The sequence below is a fragment of the Lissotriton vulgaris genome, chromosome 4_1 (genome assembly GCF_964263255.1).
Source record: "Lissotriton vulgaris chromosome 4_1, aLisVul1.2, whole genome shotgun sequence".
NCBI classification, from domain to species: domain Eukaryota; kingdom Metazoa; phylum Chordata; class Amphibia; order Caudata; family Salamandridae; genus Lissotriton; species Lissotriton vulgaris.
The window spans coordinates 2012270794-2012290270 of record NC_141691.1 but is presented as its reverse complement, the minus strand read 5'-3'; the positions used below and the strand labels follow the sequence as shown (position 1 = coordinate 2012290270).

General features: G+C 50.1%; 1 protein-coding gene across 1 annotated transcript in view; it reads left to right on the top strand.

Moving 5' to 3' along the window:
• LOC147724873 (microtubule-actin cross-linking factor 1, isoforms 6/7-like) overlaps nt 1–19477 on the top strand; it is a 540420-nt gene that overhangs the window by 46094 nt on the left and 474849 nt on the right. The gene's annotated exons all lie outside the window — the stretch shown is intronic.

The following is a 19477-nucleotide window of genomic DNA, read 5'->3' as shown; positions in this document are numbered from 1 at the left end:
ACTCAGCAAAAGCGATCCAGAGCCAAGACAAACCAAGCAGGACACCAGAAGGGCAAAAAACCTTCAACCCCCAGAAACAAGACAGCAGTGCCGAAGACCAGAACGCCCAGACCTCCAGTACATATGATCCACTGAAAGTGAACCGAGAAGGACCATTGAGGTGCCATAACCACCATGGGCCAGGAGGTGATGATCCCTTGAGAAAGCGAGAGGACAACCAAGGTACTCGTCAAAGGACAAGCCACATCACATGAAGAACCTAAAACCAACTCACAAGGCAACTGCAGAACAGGCCCAGAACTCAACCAAACCAGCCCCGCCTGTTAACCCTCAGTCACAACTCAACCTTAAAGGAACCCGCCTACAACCGGAAAGCCTGTGGAAGGACCTAAAAGCCCATTAGGACCCAGCAAACTCCAAAGGTGACTCCACCAACTGTAAGGCCAGGCCGTTTGCCAAAAGGCAGAGGGATAAAGAATGACTGCCTGAACAGAACAGGTAGAGGAGGCCTCAAACCAACATTCAAAGAAAAAACTTCAATATGATAAAAAATCACGTTATATCACTATAAAGGTTATTGATGCACTTTACAAAAGAATCAACTCTTCAAACTGATGAAGAGACTAGGAGGCTCATTTACAAACCCCTATCCCCACAGGAACGTCACTTTTCATGACGTTCCTGTTGGAAAAGGGGCTTTGCCTTATTCACAAGCCAGGGTTGCCACTTAACGTGGCTTAATGGTGCCTTGTAAATAAGGCCCCCTTTTCATGCTATACTTAGCGTGAAAGGGGAGGGCATTGGTTGTTGCTGTGGGCATTTCACCGCAACACCCATTGATTCTGACGCTGTCTCCTATTTACAAGGGAGACATAAATAGGAAGCAGCGCCAGAATTAAGACAAGGGGAAACCTGGTCTTACCCTGGTGCAACAAGGAGAAATGTTTCATTTCTCCTTGCTTTGCTGTTGTCATGTGTGCTGCGTTGTGCAGCACACATGAAAACAGCAAAAGGCCAACAAATGTTGATGTACAGGAAGGTCCCCCTTCCTGCACATAGACAATTTTTTTTTAAATGCTGTTTTGCAACTTCTAGGTGTGCTACATTAAGCAGCAGACATTAAAGTTGCAAAACAGCATTTAAAGATTGTTTAGGTGCAATAAACAATCTTCCCCTGCATGCAAACACCCTAGGGTGTCTGCTTTGGCACTAGGCTGCTAAGTGTAGCGCCAGCGAAGGGATAAACGCAGGGCTTAACCATATTCTTGTAAATATGGTGCAGCTCTGCGTTTCTGAAGTGGTGGAGTGAGGCATTACGCCAGGAAGGCTAACTCCTCACTCCGCCACTTTCCTTGTAAATATGCCCCTAGGACTCTCAATCTTCGTTTCCGATGCTAAAAACCATAATGTTTAGGCTACGATGGCTCTCTCCACACAAGCATAGGAGGAGCACACAGTGAAGCAGGGTTAGAAACTGAACGAAAAGCTACATTCAACAAACTGAGGTCCTTATTTATGAAGGCCTTATGCCGCTGTTGCATCACTCCTCAGTGACGCTGTGGAGGCGTAATCAATGCGCCATACTGCGCCCTATTTACAAAGTGACGCATCTAGGCATATGTGTCACTTTGTAAATGCCTGCGCTACATTATACCTGTGTCAGGTATAATGTATGCAGGGTGGGTGTTCTGACGTAAAAATGGCTCGTAGAAGTGGCGCAATGAAATGATGAGATTTCACTCCGCCACTTCTACGACTTGACTGCGTCAAATTCTTACGCCTTCTTCAAGGAGGTGTAAGGAGTAACGTAGGGCCGTCACATGGAACTCGCCCATGCGTAATGACACCATTGCTGGAGTTGCGTCACTTGACCGACACACTCCAGTAATGCGTCATTATTGCGCCACCAGATACATCAGGATTACTGATGTATCTGTTCAATCCTTGTGAAATGGAGCGCCGTAGTGTAAATACGGCGCATCTATGGTGTCGCAAGGATGGCGCAATGTTTTTCCTCAGCGATGCTACACTTTTCATAAATGAGGCCCTGAGAGTCAAAACCAGGGTGATGGAACAATTTTCACATTTGCGGGTCGGCCATAAACGTTACATCACTCAAGCACTAAAGTTGCATGTACAGTTTTACTCCAAAAACTATATAGCACATGAGCGAAAATGCGTGGAAATTGGGTTTCAGCTAATATTTCTCATTTGTGCATCACCAACTAAAGTGAAATAGGACTAGTGAGAGGGCCAATGGAACTGCTCGCTGATGAGGGACCGCGGTGGGTCCTAGACAAGTTCCACTTGGAACTTAGGAATACAGGTCGCAAGCATGGCCAAAAACCAATATGATTACAATATGGGCTGAGTGCTGACGTAGTTGCAGGGCTCCGTTGCCTTCTGGAATAAGCTGCCGTTGTTGATCGCAGACACAGGCTCCCAAACACCACTGTGGCCAATCCTGACGCTGCTCTCATGTCATGAGAGCAGCGTCAGGATATGGACTGAGCGCTGTGAATTTGTGCTCCCAGTGAGATTGGGAGCCTGTGCCTGTTGTCTCCAACTCAGCAACACAGCTCGGGTTGGAGACAGCTTCGGGCGCATGACAGTTTGCCCCGCCCCCAAAGACTCGGCAGGAAATTAAAAATAAAACGATGATAAAACATGTTTATTATCTTTTTATTTTTTTCTTTCTTGTCGTTTTTAGGCAGCTGGCAGGGGGGCGCCACTCCTCCACTATAGCGGAGGAACCGCCACTGGTCAGAACTTCATCAGGGCAAACACTGCCCGTATCTGGTGCAAAAGGTGGCACAGGTAAGGGAGATTCAGGTTAAGAATATCATGCCCCTTTTCCATACAACTACCACTGTGGTGGTTGCAACCTGTCTTAAGTATTGGTAAGTGCATGTCTGTGGCTGGGTGAGGGAGAAAGGATGAAACACACTTGGAGACTTGAACCTTGGAGAAAGAGGCATCCTGTTTCCAGAGGCCCAAAAGATCTTTCGTGTAGATTCAGGCCAGTTTTTGCAATTTGCCAAGTTGGCTAAAAGGGCCAGTGAAGTCTGGAAAAGCTTCCTAGATACACTGGAAAGGTATCACACACTAGAGGGCAGTGGTGTAACAAAGGCCCCTGCAGCCCCCGCGGGGTGGGGGGCCCGAGCTGCAGGGGGCCCCCTCAGCAGAGTACTCTCATCCGAGAGCTCCTGATAAAATCCGGAGCGGGGCCCTTCCTGCACCTTGCAGGGGGGGCTTCCTCGAATTTCGTTACGCCACAGCTAGAGGGATTACCAAATATGGCTCTCCCAACGGCGAGTGCCCCGTCTGTATGTGGCCCTAAAGCAAACAGACTCAAGGCATGGCTACCGGCGAGACTGAAGAGGGATGGGGACCTCTTGGAGTCACTGGCGGATAGGGAATGGAATGGAGCATGGCGCACGAGTCCAAGACGTGTCTGGCAAGGCTCGCTTTAAACTTGATCATTTTTATGTGCTGCATCACACTTACCTATGGCTTGCACCTTTAAGTAAAATTTACCCTGGCAGGCCCGGTGACTGCCCTCGATGCACTGTAGGGAGCATCAATATTTTGCACACAGTCTGGAGCTGCACACGCATAGGGTCAGATTTACTACTTAATCACGCAGTGCAGCAGCCAAAAATGCTGAGCGCCATTGACACCTTTGTGCCATAGTACAAGGTTGTCTCCGTGAATCAGGCATAGGTTTTGTACTGGAAGGAACCCTTCCAGTACAAAATAGCATGCAAAGACTGACTTTAAACCATGTTCCTCTTTGTATGTGTGTTGTAAAGTGCAGCACACCTACAAAGTCAGAAAAGGAAAAAGAAATTAAAGCATTTCGCCTTTGTTGCACCTACTTCAAAAGGGCACAGTATTCGGGGCGCTAAACCTTGTGTACTAGTTAGTAAGTCGGGTTTAGTATCAGAAACCTTGGTTGGTTGCATGGGAACGCCCATGCTCCACCTATTGTACGTCCCCTTGGAGCTACGTAAGGCAAAGAAGCGCTATGCACTGCTTTGCATTACTTTCATGTTATTTTCAGCGCTAATCAAGTTTAGTGCTGGAAAATAAATTGGAAAAAAGATTTTGCGCCGATTGACGCAAACACGGCGTAAAATCTTACTTAATCTCCTGCAAAGTATCATATTGGAGAAATATTGTCCAACAACTAAGCGTAGTGACTAGTATTAAATTAGAGGCCACTATTCAGCACTGCCTACTAAATATAATCTCAATCCCCAAAAACTGCAAGGCACAATGTCGATTTGCACTTCTGGGATTAGTTTTAGCAAAGAGGAAGGCTGCTGTTCAGTGGTTATCCCCAGGGGTCCCACCGTTCAGGCATGGAATGGAGGACATGCTGGAATGAACCCTTGCAGAAGAAAGGCGCAAGCGAGAGGTCAGAACTGATGACAAGGTTGATGAGGATTGCTCAGACTGTACACCCACAAGACTCTCGGTGGACCCCATGGACAGGGAACCAGTCCATCACAGATGCCCCCGCCAGATGCTGATCGAAGTCATGCACACATCAACCTAGATAAACAACTGGTAGTTCGTTCACTCAATGGGGCGTGCGAGGTTCCGCGTCCTTATAGATACGTTGTTCCCTTGTTCCATTGAACGGGGTTGGGTGGAGTGGACTGGATGACGTACTGGGATATCCGGACACAACAATAGACTCACAAGACTCTTCATCACAGCTTTCCAATCGATTGAATTGCTATGTTTTGTGACTGTGTGTACTCCATTGAAGAATTTGATATGTCATGCATGTTCTATGCCTGAGTTATACTGTGTACTGTTTAAAAAATTAAAATTAAACAAAAAAATTAAAATGAATTAAGGTATAAATAAAATTGTAAATGTATTCTGTGCTGCAGTAATAAAGGAAGCTTCCCATGGTTTCTTTATCACAGCATTCTTCAGGAGTAATAATGAAACAAAGCTTTCTTTGTTTAGTAGGTTTATAATATCTTGGACTGATATAATGCCATTAATGTTGTCATTCCAAATTGGCTGTTGGTTTGACATGCAGTGAGAAATGACTGTTTAAATACTGTGACACAGTTTGAACAGTATAAGACTCGAAAAGACATAGCTCAGACCCCTCCTCTCTTTCACTAAGTCCTAGGGATAGACTTACCATCCACTCAATAACAAATAAAGGGGGCTGCTGCCATAGCGGCTCCAGCATATGGGTGCGAATACACATGGGACGAGGGAGGGAACTTCCAACAGCCTCTGTGTAGTTGATTTTTACATGGATTAGTTGGTCCGTGGCGAGGAATGAGACACCTCGGCGGCCTGTGGCGGTTTGCCCAGGAGATGAAAACCAGGAGATTGCACTCAACATTCGTCACCTCAGCGAACATGCTTTGCCTGTACTAGGGAGGAGGGGTCTTTTTGAGTCCCTTATGATTGAGCAGTGGCGGCCCATGCAGGTAAGCGAGGTGAGGCGGGGTTGGGTGGGTGTGGCAGGGTGGAAGTCTACATACGATGGGATAGTGAACATTAAATAAATAAAACCACTTACCTTGTGCAAGGAGTATTGCCAACTCAGCGATGCAGTGAGCTCAAGGTAAGTGGTTATATTTATTTAATGTTCACAAACCTGTCGTATTTTGAATACCACCCCCATGCCCCCATCCTCGCCCCACGCCACCCCACTGTGCTTACCAGCACGGACCGCGAGTATGATTGAGATCCATTGGTTGGCCAAAAGGTTACTTAGGGCTGTGATAGCATGGCCTCATGTAATCCCCTGGGGCGTATGGAAGGTGGTTTCTCCATAACATATTGATCAGGCACTGAAATAGTCATCTGAAGAGGCAGCTGAATACGATCATGCTGAAGTCAGTTCCCCATGGTTACCTCAGACGATAGACGAGCCTGATATTTCCACATGCATTTATCCCCATCGGGTAATGAGTTATTGTTCGAGTACCTGCTGGCTTTTGCGGTGAAGCAGTTTCTCACAATGGATGAAATATACCTTGTGGTGAATGGTGGGGAGTGCGGAGGAGGGCATGAAGGGTCAGTTAACCATGCGGGCCAGTGGCACTTGTGGGACACCCCCGCGCCGCATGGCCACCAGCTGCTGCGTGTGCCCCAGTGCCTGCCTTCTGCCTCAGCGCCGGCCTCGCTGCCGCCTTGAGCGCTCCCCTTTGGTTTTCGCCGGTTTTTGACCTGAATTTGTGCTTGTTTTCTTTGTGTGCCGTATGATCGTTTGTTTAACTGTTTTTCCTCCGTTTTGACCTGCATTTGTGCCTGTATTTTTTGTGCCGTTTTTCTTCGTATTTTGCCCTCCATTTGTGCATTTGTGCTTGTCTCCTTCCTGTTTGCCCGCCTACCTCGCCGCCCTCCGCTCTCCCTCCCCGCTCCCGCTTCCCGCCACCGCCATTAGCCCCGCCCCTTTTCTCTTCTGTTCCCTCCCCGCTCCCGCCTCCCAGCTGCTCCGCCCACCCGCGCACTTGGCCTTAAATGGCGACCGTGCGACGCAGGTGAGTGTGACCCACTTGTGGGACACCACCGCGCCGCACGGCCACCAGCTGCTGCGTGTGCCCCAGTGCCTGCCTTCTGCCTCAGCGCCGGCCTCGCTGCCGCCTTGAGCGCTCCCCTTTGGTTTTCGCCGGTTTTTGACCTGAATTTGTGCTTGTTTTCTTTGTGTGCCGTATGATCGTTTGTTTAACTGTTTTTCCTCCGTTTTGACCTGCATTTGTGCCTGTATTTTTTGTGCCGTTTTTCTTCGTATTTTGCCCTCCATTTGTGCATTTGTGCTTGTCTCCTTCCTGTTTGCCCGCCTACCTCGCCGCCCTCCGCTCTCCCTCCCCGCTCCCGCTTCCCGCCACCGCCATTAGCCCTGCCCCTTTTCTCTTCTGTTCCCTCCCCGCTCCCGCCTCCCAGCTGCTCCGCCCACCCGCGCACTTCGCCTTAAATGGCGACCGTGCAAACGCGCAGCGGTCACGCGCAGCGGGCGCGCCGATTGTGCGCCGAAGGCGCGCCAAAGGTAAGCCCGTCTGCGCCCGTCCGCGACCGGACCGCGCCCAGCGCCAGGACCCCTGGCCCCCGAAGACCCCGACCGACCCGCCTGACGTACTCCGCCGCCACCCTCACCGCACTCAACACCGGCCGACTCCCAGAATGCCATCAAGCCACTCCACGACGTACCCACGGACCTTTCAGCTGCCACGCCTGCAAATTCACCTGCATCCGGACCTGCCTCGCACCAGCACCCGCCAAATCGAACACCAGCAGCACCCACCTCAAGTGCATCCTGCTCAACACCCGCTCCGTCCACAGACACGCCATCGAACTCTGGAACCTCCTTGACGCCACAGCCCCTGACGTTGCCTTCCTCACGGAGACCTGGATGAACGCCTCTTCAGCTCCCGACATCGCCATCGCTATCCCAGAGGGCTACAAGATCGTCCGGAGGGACCGCAACGCCAACCAGATGGGAGGAGGCATCGCCATCATCCACAGAAACACCATCCGTCTCACGACCAGAACCGACAACACCCTGACCACCACCGAACACCTGCATTTCCAGATCCACACCAACCCGAACACCACCCTCAGAGGCACCCTGATCTACCGACCCCCTGGACCACGCACACAATTCAGCGAGGACATCGCCGACTTCGTCAGCCCGCTTGCCCTCCCCTCCTCTGACTACATCCTCCTGGGGGACCTCAACTTCCACCTGGAGAACAACAACGACCGCAACACCACCACCCTGCTGGACAACCTCGCCAACCTGGGACTCAAGCAACTGGTGTCCACCCCCACCCACCTCGCCGGACACACACTCGACGCAGTCTTCTCTTCCAGCACAGACATCGACTTCAGCCACGCCACAGAGCTTCAATGGACGGACCACAGCTGCGTCCACTTCACCTTCAAGAGAACGACGACCCACCACCACCAGCAACAGACCGCCCGCAGAAGCTGGGACAAGATCACAGCAGTCCAGCTCGCCACCTCCCTGAGCCAGCACCCTCCTGCCAGCTCAGAGGACCCCAGCCAGGCTGCCGACAACCTCACGAAGTGGATCAGCATCTGCGCGGATGAGCTCGCCCCGCTGAGGACCCCGCCCAGCAGACCCGGCAGCAAGAAAGCCCCATGATTCACCGACGAACTCAAGAGCTCCAAGAAGAACTGCCGAGCCCTCGAGAAAGTCTGGAGAAGGGAACCTACACCGGACAACAGGACCTCCTTCAAGCTTGCCACCCGGAAGCACCACCAGCTGATCCGCGCCGCCAAGAAAACAGCATTCAAGGAACGGTTGGACAACAACGCACACAACTGCAAGGAACTCTTCAACATCGTCAAAGAGCTTTCCAACCCCAGCGCAGGAAACAACGACATCACCCCATCGCAAGACCTCTGCAACTCACTCGCTTCATACTTCCACAACAAGATCGCGGACATACACAACAGCTTCAACAACCAACCAACGCACACCATGACCGAACAATCACCCCCCACCACCACCCTCCATGCCTGGACCCCGATCAGCACCGAAGACACCATCCGCACGATGAACTCCATCCACTCCGGATCACCGACCGACCCCTGCCCTCACCACGTCTTCAACAAGGCCGACGCTGTCATCGCACCCCACCTGAGAGACATCATCAACACATCCTTCGACACCGCCACCTTCCCTGAGAGCTGGAAACACGCCGAACTCAGCGCTCTACTCAAGAAACCAACAGCGGACCCCACCGAACTCAAGAACTACCGCCCCATCTCGCTCCTCCCGTTTCCAGCCAAAGTCATCGAGAAGACCGTCAACAAGCAGATGGCCGCCTTCCTCGAGACAAACGGATCCCTCGACCCCTCACAGTCCGGCTTCCGAGCCAATCACAGCACCGAGACCGCCCTCATCGCCGCCACCGATGACATCCGAGCCCTGATGGACAATGGAGAAACAGCGGCCCTCATCCTCCTAGACCTCTCCGCGGCATTCGACACGGTCTGCCACCGCACCCTAGTACAGCGCCTCAGCAACATCGGAATCCAGGACAAGGCGCTGGAATGGATCATCTCCTTCCTCGACGGAAGAACACAGAGAGTTGGCCTACCACCGTACAAGTCAGAGGCCTCCGAAGTCATCTGCGGCGTCCCTCAAGGATCATCTCTGAGCCCCACCCTCTTCAACGTCTACATGAGCCCCCTCGCGGCCATCGTACGCAAACACAACCTCAGCATAATCTCCTACGCCGACGACACCCAGCTGATCCTCGCCCTGACCAACGACCCCGCCTCCGCCAGAGCCAACCTGCACGAAGGGATGAAAGAGGTAGCCGAGTGGATGACGACCAGCCGCCTGAAACTGAACTCGGACAAGACGGAGGTCCTCATCCTGGGCTCTTCCCCCTCCGCCTGGGACGACTCCTGGTGGCCTCCCGCCCTGGGCACCGCACCCAAACCGACAGACCATGCACGCAACCTGGGCTTCATCCTGGACTCCTCCCTCTCCATGACCAGGCAGGTCAACAACGTCTCCTCGGCGTGCTTCAACATCCTATGCATGCTACGGAAGATCTTCCGGTGGATCCCCACCGAGACCAGGAAGACCGTCACCCAGGCCCTCGTCACCAGCCGACTGGACTACGGCAACGCCCTCTACGCCGGTACCACCGCCAAGCTCCAGAAGAGACTCCAGCGGATCCAGAACGCCTCAGCCAGACTCATCCTCGACATCCCACGAACCAGCCACATCACCCGACATCTGAGAGACCTTCACTGGCTCCCCGTCAACAAAAGAATCACCTTCCGCCTCCTCACCCACGCACACAAAGCCCTACACGACCAAGGCCCGAGCTACCTCAACAGCCGGATCAACTTCTACGCTCCCAAACGCCACCTCCGATCAGCCAACCACGCCCTCGCCGCCGTCCCCCGCATCCGAAGAGCGACTACAGGAGGAAGGTCCTTCTCCCACCTGGCCGCCAAGACCTGGAACTCCCTCCCGACCGACCTGCGCCTGACCCAAGACCACCTCTCCTTCAGGAAGAAGCTGAAGACCTGGCTGTTCGAGCAGTAGCGGCACCCCCCCCCCCCAGCACCCTGAGACCCTACGGGTATGTAGCGCGCTCTATAAGTGTCATTGATTGATTGATTGATTGGCGGGGTGGAGTTGTAGATAGCCATAAAACAGGTAGACATCTTGGCTTCTGCATGAAAAGTCAGGCAAATACTGAATTGATTTGGCTTCAAATCATACCCCAGCAACAGTAGTGGTACTGCAGTGTTCAGGGTGGGGGTGTGTGCTACAGAGAGTGTCCCTAGCCCTTTGTGCATTCTCTTTAGCACTGCCCTGGTGATGTTCAGGTCGTTGGTGCTTGCACCGCAGGATTAAGCCATGGGTCGGTGGCCCAGGTCCTCTCCTGAAGGGGGCCAGTGGGGAGCCCTCTTTTTGGTTGGGTCTAACATGGTTGGTTAGAACTTCAACTTCCAGGTTGGTGCAAGCTTCAATGGTATGAGGGAGCGGGTGAGTTCATCCTGTGAGATGGTACATCAGGGTGATCCTGGAGTTCACTGGGGACGCAAGTTAATTAATTAATGCAATGAGTGCCAGCTAGGCGGCAAACCACGAGTCTAAAGAAATGCAAAGTTGTATCATGGTTCTTTACTTGTTTTTCCTTTTTAATAAATACTACCTGATAAAGGGTTCTTTTCCAGTATTGGAGCATCTTTCATAGATTCACATTCTTCAATCATCCCCGTTATCATGGGAGTCCCACGGTATATTCTGAAGCAGTGGACATACCTTACAATGGCAAAACGACACTGACTCTCATAGCTTATGAGCATGATTTATAAAGAATCAACCTCCAGCCATGCAGGTGATAGCACTAGCCAAGGAGGCGAAGGTACCCTCCAGAACACTCACAGCTGAGGCATCTTCCTTCAGATTTTCAACCTCATGTTATGTGAAAGGGAGTTTCCTTGATCTCCGATCAGTCCTTCAGATTACGTCAGCTGTGCTTCAGTATGTTTTATAGGAAAACAGTTGAAGCAACCCAAATAATGGACTATATCCGGGAGGAAGAGATAAAAATAATGAAAACACCAGCTACGGTTACAGCGGTTCTACCAAGAATAGACAAAATATATAAAGTCCCTGGAGACTCACCAGCTTGTCTGATCGAACACCCAAAACCGTACTCTGTTATTACGCAGGCTGCTCAAAGCTGGTCTAAGAACCCATCAACACCAATATCAACACCACCTGACAAGGGGGGCAGGCGCCTTGACAATATTGGTAATCGGTTCTCTGTCTTAGTCAGATACGACTCTCAGTGCAGCAAATTCTCTTGCAATTCTGGCCAGATACGATTGCCATATGTGGTCGGACATTACCACATATCTGAATTTTTTGCCAGAAAATGTGACCAAAGTGAAGAAGATTCTGCAGGAGAGGGAAAGATCAGTGCCGGAAATCATAGATTGTGCTATGGACATAGCTTCAATAGGTTTCCGACAACTGGAAGGATCAGTGGTGTTTGGATACCAGGGTTGGCACAAAGCTACTATGTTTCGGCTTGTTTCAATAATTTTGGTTATGAACTACGACGGCGATGCCTTGTTTGGCAAACATGTCGAAGGCGCTTTACAAGCGATTAAGACTGTAATTGACACCTCTAGGTGGAAGCAAGACTTTTAAAAACTTTTCCCATCTATGGCAGAGGATCACTGCAGACAAATGGGTCCTGGATCTCATCACATATTGACTTCCATTGGAGTTCACCCAAATTCCACCTACCACTCTTCCGAAACAATTGCTACTGTCTCATCTCCATCTTCTCTAAAAGGATGCTCTGGCTGAGTTATCCAAGGGGGCCACTGAAGAGGTTCCTCACTCTCAGAGAGAAAGGGGCTTCTACTCTTATTTTCTTCCTATCATGAAGAAATCAGGAGAGTGGCGCCCCGTTCTGGATTTCAGGAAACTAAACAAGTACCTGAAAAAGCAATCTTTTTGTATGATCACAATCCAGAAGATTCTGCAGCTCCTCACTCACAGGGATTTCTTGACGAGCTTAGATCTGCAGGATGCCTCCTTCCATATCCCTATCCATCCCAGGCATCGCTCATTTCTCAGATTCGGTAGCAAGCACTCAGTACCAATTCAAGGAACTCCCATTTAGTCTCAGATCCGCTCTCTGCATTTTTACGAAATGTTACATGTGACAAAAAGGCCTTCAGATTTTCCTGTATTTGGACGACTGGCTGATAAAAGCGCTGTCTTCTCATCAATCGTCGAAAGCTACAACCACATATCTTCAGACATTTCCAGGGCTCGAGTCGGGGTACCACGCAGGTGGACGGCGTCTCCCCACTTATTTTACTGGGGGGACGCCGTCCCCCCTGCCAAACAGCTGGACTTCACTCTTTGTCCTCTCTGGGACGAAGAGCTCGTCACCTCTCGTGACGTCACTTCCTCTTGTGACGTCACTTCCGGTGACAGCGTCCCCCCCACTTCTTTATTTTACGACTTGTGCCCTGGACGTTTCAATCCTTGAGGCTCACAGCAAATTATAAGTAGTCTCTCCTCTCTCCTTCAGCGAGGATATATTTTCTGGGAGTAACCATAGATACATTACAAGACAAGGTATAATTGTCCGTAGTGGTCAGACAAAGGAAGCTCATGACGCTGGCTCGAAGTCTTTAAAAAAGAAAGCCTGTTTCAGTTTGCCTTTTCAAATCTCTTCCCAGCATGATGCCCTCGGCCCTGCTCCTAGTACCTTGTGCTTGTCCAAGAATGAGACCGATCAAACAAACAATGATGCCTTGGTTATCTACTCTTTATAATCCATGCCCTCTCTGGTACATGGTAATAACTTCCGGGGCAGCTTATTTCAACCCATACTGTCCATGCGTTATCCTGCGCTGTTCTGCCCGGCACCTCCCCACACGTGCCGTCCAGTCCCTTGGTCAGGGAGCGGTGTCCAGCATCCTGAGTGTGGACTTGAGGCACAGGGGCTTTATCCTGCAGGGTCCTAGTGTCCTTGCGACCTGACAGGTGTTCCTGCACATGACGCTGTTATAAATTACTTGTCTCTTCCCTACTGCTCAGCCAGAGTGAGTGCTTGTGTACTTGATGACGTTTGGAATGTTGGATGTGTGTGATGTCACGGGATGCTTGGGTCTGGAGATGTCTGGAGTGGCAGTTGGTGGATGCAGGCTGAGCAGCAGGGGGGCTGCTCCTGGTGGGGCTTTTGTCATCTTAACTTATTTACTTGAAACTGAAATTGAAACTAAGCCTAATTAAAACCAGCGTGTTATGTATACCTGACTCAAGGACTTCCTTTAATTACTACAGATGCGACATGGGGGTGTCTAACCCAGTCCCTCCTTTACATGCGTCTCAATGCACGTTCACACGCAGAACACCCCTCTGCGGTAAATTGCCAGCCTACGATCGGAAGTATAGATAGCCCAAAGAGAGACATAAAAAAGCATCAAGACTGAAAATAATAATAATCACACATGCAGGAAGTCCCAGTCCACCAAAGTATATGCTTACGTGATGCAGAGAGTGCGTTCTAACTGATGAAACTCCCATCACTGCCTTGTTTAATCCATAGGTCTTTGTGAAAAGTCAGATGACCTGTCCAATGCCCCAGCAGGAGGGGGCGCTGCCTCTGCGTCTTTATTGCTGTATCGGTAAGTGCGCGCAGGTGGGCATTTGTACTCTTTAAAGCACTTCACTGCCATCTGTTGCAGACTCTACTTCTTCCAAGACGCGCTAGGAAATTTAAAATGATCCACTAGGGGGAGCTCTGAGACTAGCCAGTATGGATAGCATATCACTGAAGGCTTGGCTATTGAATATTTCTATGGACCAGGAGAGGGCTCTTATTAATTTTTTTTAAACCTGGGAACTGTCCACAGAACCTAATGCCACAATGCTGCACTGAGCTCTGCGACGGCACTGTTCTTTATTCAACCATTTGGCCAGCAAGCATCTCTGTGGCCGCGGCAGTCAAGCAGTTATGACTGCCTGCTTCAAGAGTTGCCCTCCGGCTGGGTTTGGCAGTCCGCGAGGGGTGGTGGGACAGCTTTCTACTGTTACGTTTAACATGGACTGCAGCATATTGTGTGTTAAGGATACCTCTAGGCTTAAACTGCCTCTAAACCACAGTTGGTGTAAGTCCCTGTGAATCATTGTCCAGCCCTGCCTTGTGCTTAATTTGTAAAATATTAAGTGCCGGGGCTCTGACCAGGAGGTCACTGCAGCTTGCACTACCCCCCCCCCCCTTCACCTTTGTCTTGGCTGCCAAAACAACTTCTAACCCTCCCTCTCGCATATAAATGTAACAGTTCAGATTATTCCAGGTCCCCAAAGCTAAAGGAATGGCTGGGAGACAGATATTAGCAATTTTAACGTATATTGTATTCCTAAACAACCATTGTTCTGCTCATCTCTAAATTAGATGAGCAGCGCCACCATGTGGTAGATTTTTATATGTATGTTGTTGACAATTGAGTGCGGGTGCTGAGCACCGGAAAGCACCAGCTCAAATTAAGCACTGCTTGCTAACAGTCCAAGCCTCTGGTTTTGTCAACTTTCAGCTTTTGTGTTAGGTTAAGTTACGCTGGATGCGTGTCTGGTAAAAATCTATTATAATCAGTGACCTAATGAAACTAGAGGGGGTACTTGCCAGTGCTGGAGGGGGCTCCGCATATCTTTCCCCACCCACCTCCTCCCGCACCGCTGGGGGCTTTTGTTACGCCACTGATCATAACATACAGCACAGTTTAAAACAAAGCACACGATCATCGGAAACACATACAATTACAACTACATGGCATCTAATGCCAATGCAACCTGACACAGGTGTTATCTGAAGCGCCCGCTTTCAATGTCCCGCCTTCTTCCAAAGCTGGTAAAACACCCCCAATTTTCTATCACCGCAGGTGACTCACAGGGTTACATCGTGACACTTGGGGTCACATTTATGAGAAGTGTTGCATTGCTGCGAGAAAACGGCGATGCAACAGTTTTCACTGCGCCTTCCTTGCAACATTATGGATGCGCCATATTTACTGTATGACGCATCATGTCGAACAGAAGGACAGATACGTCAGTATAACTGACGTATCTGTCCGCACAAAAGTGGCGCATTGCTGGGGTGTGTCTGAAAACACACGCAACCCCAGCAATGTGTCCTTTCACCTGGGGCAAGCAAGCCCCATGTGAAAGGGCTTACGCCTGCCTGAGGAAGGAGTAAGGTTTTCACGCAATGGCATCCTAGAAGTGGCGCTCTGAAATCTTATAGATTTTAATGCGTCACTTCTACGAGGCTTTGATGCAGGGGAACGCTCACCCCACATACAATATGCCTAACGCAGGTATAATTTAGCGCAGATGTTTACAAAGTGACGCATCTGCCAAGATACATCATTTTGTAAATAGGGCGCAACATGATGCATTTTTTACGCCACCGGTGCATCACAAAAAGTGACACACCGGCGACACAAAAGTGTTGCAAGGGCTCATAAATAAGTCCTACAATGTTGAGGCATTCAGCTGCGACAAGCCCTCTGGCTTCATAGGGAGATGAGACTGATCCTGTGGATGAAAACCAGTTATCCCGAAGAGACCAAAACGTATCCTCCCAGCAAAAGCCCCCCTACTGGTTCCTCTTCCACCTTTAAATCTTCCACCATTCTCCGAACCACAAGCTCCTTACAGATTGTTTACATCTCTGGCACCCATATCTCCACAAGGAACATCTTTCTCACAGTTTTTTTTCCTCCAAATTTGTAAACTGGACCAAAGGTATTGGAGCGCTTTTCATAAACACCAGAGTTATATTACACAAGGACACATATATATTTTTTTGGTAAGCACGGGGAGATTAAGTGGTTTGTCCAGAATCACAGGATGCTGAGCTGACGCTGTGGTTCAAACCTGATTCTCCAGCTTCAAAGTCGGCAGCTCTGACTGTTAGACCACATCCTCTCCCACGACCAACAGAACAGACATTGCTTAATTTGTAAAAACATGAGTGCCAGGGCTCTCGTCAGGAGCCACTGCAGCTTGCACCACACAGTGCCATTGCCAGCGCTGCCAATGATAGTAACAACACAAGTACTAACCATCACACTCCTACAAGTGTGACATTTCGGACTATTCCAGGCCCCCAAAACTATAAGAATGACTTTGGCAGCAGGTAATAGTGATTTTAATGTATATTGAATTAATAATTGGCAGTTGTTGTGGTCATCTCTAAATTAGGCAGACAGCGCCTCCTTGTAGCAGACTGGCACAAGCGCCGGTGTAGACAATTAATTGCAGTGCCGAGCACCGGAAACAACGGGCTCAAATTAAGCACTGTGACTACTCCTCCCACATGGACTCCGAACAGATGTAAACGAAGAAATCCATCAACATCCCAAACAGATACACCATGTATACCCACGTCTTCTCTAGCTTTGCCACGTGCTTTCCACTAGATGATGTCTTAACCTTCCAAAATGTTCTCATCAAAGGAGCAGATAAATTGAACATCGAGATAGTAGTTCTAAGTACTACAGTCTTTACAACCAAAGGATTCTCTGAAAGGTGTTCTCCATTTGGTTCCAAGATTTATGGAGGTTGCGAAGGAAAGATTCCTAGCTCCAGCCTCCTAGAAGTCTGCAACACCAAACAATATAAAGGTGCAAAACAGGATCCGGTGTTCCTCAGAGAAGCACCAAAGCCTCATTCCATTATTGTTTCTGAGGTCAGGAAGGAACAACTTTCAGCTCCAGAAACTTCAATCCCTCCAGAGAGGGAAAGCAGGAAGATGGACGCAGTAGGAACAACATGCTTTCAAAATAGCTGATGATTCTGCCCTCCTAGGTAAATACAAGAGAGTCCTATGATAATCTTTGCAAGATTTCATAAATGGCTTTCCAAAAGGAAGGACTTCTTAGAAATACTAAACAAACAACAACTTGTTTCAAATCAAGTAGTAAGTGCTGCTGTCGATACTGCAGATCTGGCAGCTACTCATTTCTGACATGGTATTTCTCTCAGACACTTCCTGGCTTCATTTCACTACCTTGATGCTGAACACTCAACAAAAAATAATGAAACTTCCTTTTTCAGGCTGGGTCTTCTTTGGTCCTCATGCAGATGAGGAAATGGAGAGACTGAAGAAGGAGTCAGAGACTCCTAAAGCAGTAGGTCTGGAGGAAAAGATTGTCAGACAGCACAGCCTCAGCCTAGTATCCTACGCCGAAGACACCCAGCTCATCCTCTCCCTCTCCAAGGGCCCCACCACCACCAGACTCAACTTCCAAGAAGGAATGCAGGACGTCGCATCCTGGATGAGCAACAGGTACCTGATGCTCAACTCGGAGAAGACAGACGTCCTCATACTCGGAACCACCCTGTCAGCATGGAACAACATCTGGTGGCCCACCACACTCTGCAGCCCTACCACCCCCACGGCCAGAAACCTCAGCATCGTACTCAACTCCTCCCTCTCCATGAACAAACAGGTAAACGCCATCGTATTCAACTGCTTCAACACCCTCCACATCCTCCGAAAGACCTTCAAATGGAACCCCCAAGTCAAAGGAGACTTGTCACCCACGCACTCATTACCAGTAGATTGAACTACGGAAATGCCCTCTACGCCAACATCAATAAGTCTCCACTCTGCAAGCTCCAGATGATACAGAACACCGCAGCCAGACTCGTCCTCGGCATCCCCCGACACAAACACATCAGCCAACACCTTCGGAACCTCCACTGGCTCCCCGTAGAGAAGAGAGTCACTTTCAAGAAACTCACCCATGCCTACAAATGCCTCCACAAACACAACAGGTGATGGACCGAATGTGGATCAATGTCACACACTCACCCCAGTCCAAAGATCTGGGCCCAAATCCATCGTTTTTTTGCACTCCACACCACCCTGGGTTAGACAATGGCGATATGCAAATCAGCTCTGACCCTGTGCCCCATGGGAACAGTCCAGTCCGAACTACAAAAGCCATGTCCTTCCCAGAACGGAATCAAGCATCCGAGGACCGGACCGGTTTCGAGGTAACACCTCTCATCAGCCCGGCTAGCTTGACTCCAGTGGTGTGGAGTGCCTGGGACCCACGTCTGGGCATCCCCAGCGCACTTAGGGCGGAATATGCAAACACAACAGGTGATGGACCGAATGTGGATCAATGTCACACACTCACCCCAGTCCAAAGATCTGGGCCCAAATCCATCGTTTTTTTGCACTCCACACCACCCTGGGTTAGACAATGGCGATATGCAAATCAGCTCTGACCCTGTGCCCCATGGGAACAGTCCAGTCCGAACTACAAAAGCCATGTCCTTCCCAGAACGGAATCAAGCCCCAGCGCACTTAGGGCGGAATATGCAAACACAACAGGTGATGGACCGAATGTGGATCAATGTCACACACTCACCCCAGTCCAAAGATCTGGGCCCAAATCCATCGTTTTTTTGCACTCCAGTGTGTGACATTGATCCACATTCGGTCCATCACTTGTTGTTTTTGCAGTTGCCGCCCTAAGTGCGCTGGGAATGCCCAGACGTGGGTCCCAGGCACTCCACACCACTTGGAGTCAAGCTAGCCGGGCTGATGAGAGGTATTACCTCGAAACCGGTCCGGTCCTCGGATGCTTGATTCCGTTCTGGGAAGGACATGGCTTTTGTAGTTCGGACTGGACTGTTCCCATGGGGCAACAGGGTCAGAGCTGATTTGCATATCGCCATTGTCTAACCCAGGGTGGTGTGGAGTGCAAAAAAACGATGGATTTGGGCCCAGATCTTTTGACTGGGGGAGTGTGCGACATTGATCCACATTCGGTCCATCACTTGTTGTTTTTGAAGTTGCCGCCCTAAGTGCGCTGGGAATGCCCAGACGTGGGTCCCAGGCACTCCACACCACTTGGAGTCAAGCTAGCCGGGCTGATGAGAGGTGTTACCTCGAAACCGGTCCGGTCCTCGGATGCTTGATTCCGTTCTGGGAAGGACATGGCTTTTGTAGTTCGGACTGGACTGTTCCCATGGGGCAACAGGGTCAGAGCTGATTTGCATATCGCCATTGTCTAACCCAGGGTGGTGTGGAGTGCAAAAAAACGATGGATTTGGGCCCAGATCTTTTGACTGGGGGAGTGTGTGACATTGATCCACATTCGGTCCATCACTTGTTGTTTTTACAAATGCCTCCACAACACAGACCCAAAACCTCAATGAGAGAATCGTCTTCCACGTACCCAAAAGAAACCTTCGCTCCACCTACCTCACCCTCACCAAAACCCTGCATATCCAGAGCCAGAACAGGGGGAAGAGCCTTCTCCTACATAGTGGCAAAAACCAGGAACCATATCCCTATCAACATCAGATGCACCCCCTCCCTGGACACCTTCAGGAAGGCCCTCAAGACAAGGCTCTTCGACTGAACGGAACGGCTGCCCAGCCAAT